Consider the following 3,077-nt stretch of genomic DNA (forward strand, 5'->3'; position numbering starts at 1 on the left):
AAATTTCCTTCATATGGTTAATATGCACAAAATATTGCTAGTGATGTTCCATAAATGGTGCTAATGCATAGTTTGATCGTAGAATAAGTAATAAGCATAAAGGAACTGTTTCAGCTTGGAGCCGTAAGGAGGTCAAACGTCTGTGATAACAATTCAAATTTAACAACAATTACGTTGATGGCAATTTGTGCCTAATGAAACATTCAATATTATATCTGTTCAGGTATAGTTAAAGATATTATTGGCATTTGGTAACAATTAATGCTATAATGTGTTATATATACATACATACATTAATACATGTCATGTGTTGAATCAATACATAAAACAAAAATTAATTTTACATATAGACAGTGGAAATGCGTGGATGATGATAGACACCCGAAGGTCCAAACCTTTGCATATTCATCGCCTTAATGCTTTTGTGATAATGACAAGACTTATTTCTTGAATCCTAGTACGAACTACAGCCACCTACTGAGTATCCACTTTGATGCTTCACCAATATACCACCTTGCCTGGAATAACGTCGCTGAGAATAGTCAGAATATGAAATTAGCAGATGCCACATCCACACAAAAATAAATAAATGAAACCAGTAAAAATTAAAAAAACAGACTTAAGACTTTAATAGACGCCCACATACATTAATACCTTGATTATGTTTAACAGTAATACATTCATTCTCCACTAACAGGCGCCAATGCACTTTTGTTAACTTTCAAAAATGAACTTTATGTTTTCCTTTCATACTATGTATTAAATTAAAACTGGATAGTGCCTAGACATGATATTAAAACGGCGTCCCTTCAGCAGTCGTAGATATCTTGATATAGACACTCAAACGTAGACGAAAGATTTTGTCACGTGACAGATACGTTACATCTAGAATGCCAGTTTGGGGTCAAGTTTTTACGTAATTACATTTGTCCTGCAATTTTGAATGTATTCATTTTAAAGCTTGAGCATCAAAGTTCTAAGGAAAATAAACTTGCATTAATTGGATGTTTTTTTTCACCGTTAGTATTACAAAATATTCTATTTTCGTACTTTCTGATATTTCTCCAAGTACTTTTCCACCCAAATCGATATGAGCTAGTTCTTAAGTGGTAAGGGAAGACAAGTTATTTATTATTCTAGAGAAAGCTGATTTCTACATTTTTAAACTTTATAAGGCATAATTATGAGAATATGTTGCCAGTGACGCAGGAATTATGTTTCTTGATAGAGTTGCAGAAAGTAACGTATCTGTCAAATGTTTAAAACAAGATAAAAAACAGTCTGTATTTTGAAGAAAACTAAGTCTTATTTTTACGATGTTGTCAAGAAATGTTGTCAGTTAATATGGCAGTCAATGGTTCTCCACTTAACATAGCAGTTTTCACACAAACTGAGGACTTGAGGATATTTTCGCTAAAGAAATTCTGCTTCCAGTGTGATGTATATGTTACTAGTTCGGTTCTTTGATAGCAAATCAACCATTGAAACACTAAAGGGTGTTGTCAGGTAACTGAACATATGATATATTTTATTGTCACAAACCAATTATTATGTGTCTCATTTCGCTCAGGACAAATGTGCAGTAACGTATCTGTTCCGAAAACAGTCAAGGTTTCAATGCCGGTGTATGTTAAATCACGACAAACTAAAGCAGCTGCAAGGAACTAGCATAACAATTTTACAATTAATAATTTAAATTTAAATTTACCTTAAAACTACTGGACAAGCTTCATGTTTGTTACTTTGCACGTGAAAAATACTATGCCAGGTCAGAATTGTTTCTGACGTTTTGTTGGTGGATGGACAGTGAAGGTATCTAACCCTACAGAACTTTTCCAACGTAACACTAGTCATCATGACTGCAGTAATGAAAAACTTTACATCTGGTACCTGTCTTGGATTTACAGAACTGTGAGCAATTAGTGATGGCTCTAAGAGTTGGAAGATTCTAATTAACAGATCCCTTTTCACCAAAGCTCCAGACATGATAACCTTATTTTGTTTTTGTGCGTTACCATTGCAGATGATATGCTTTGTCTAACAATCACGAAGCTGAGCAAGGAATGTATTGATAAATCATTTGGATGTTGCTTTAGACATGATTGTATGTTAATTTTTATACTGATGCACTGAAAAACTTCAGTTTATAAACAGCTTAATAAACAGATACGTTACTTTGAAAATCAGATACGCTACTAGCTGAATGATCAGAAAACATATTTGTTAATCATTTCTATTTAATCTGCAAATATCTATGCTAAACTACAAGTCAAAGAGCACCCGGTAAGCCAGAAAGGAACTGTGATGACCATCATACGTTGTTAAGTACCTATTTTCATCAGAGTCCCCCAACAAATATCTTGATAAGCTTTAAAAAAATTCTTCCTGTGTATATTTTAGCTGGTAACGTGTCAAATCACAAAACTCACACCAAATGTGTAAATAACGCACGATTTAAATGTAATTTCAGCGGGAAATTTAAAATTTGTACATATACAGACAACGAGTTACGTATCTGTTCGTGACGTATTTGTTTGGCAAAAGCGTTTCTGGGTTCGTCTAAGACAGGTGTAAACTGTAATCAGCAATTTGCAGGCTGTATTAACTAAGCAAGGTGAGGGTGTTGCATGTGTGCACAATATATGGCAGTGAAGAAGTTACGTTACCAGGTAACCTGGAATTAATCGAAATGTATCTGTTCTAAATCTCGCGTACCTGTCACAAACCAACTGAAAACATATAAATTGTTTTTTCTACACAACATTGGTAAAGCAAAACGTTTTGTTACGTTATTGTGCAGGCCTTCAGCGTCTTTGAAAAATAGATTTCATTAACAATAATCAGTTACACCTAAACACACAGTATTTGTAGTAGCAGTAACGTATCTGTTCACCTGTGTGGCGACAGCATTTGATGTTTGTAGAAATTCTTTGGAGGAAAGACATATTTTAGGCTTTTATATTTTGCACAGAGCTAGTCGTTAGCATACAAGACAATAAACTGGTTCATGCTGATTACAGATGCCATTTTATACAGAATATATCTTCCAAAGGGTGCTCTGGCGACAACATGATTTG

The 3,077-nt window shown here is 34.0% G+C and overlaps 1 long non-coding RNA gene across 1 annotated transcript; it reads left to right on the plus strand.

Annotated features, from left to right (window-relative positions):
- The first annotated feature begins 1,163 nt into the window (after positions 1-1,163).
- Positions 1,164-3,077, plus strand: LOC124285280. The gene is made up of 3 exons (XR_006900779.1): positions 1,164-1,216; positions 1,612-1,623; positions 2,801-3,077. It is a non-coding gene; the product is annotated as an uncharacterized LOC124285280 (long non-coding RNA).

The sequence above is a fragment of the Haliotis rubra genome, unplaced genomic scaffold (genome assembly GCF_003918875.1).
Source record: "Haliotis rubra isolate DU_JTF1 unplaced genomic scaffold, ASM391887v1 Scf357, whole genome shotgun sequence".
NCBI classification, from domain to species: domain Eukaryota; kingdom Metazoa; phylum Mollusca; class Gastropoda; order Lepetellida; family Haliotidae; genus Haliotis; species Haliotis rubra.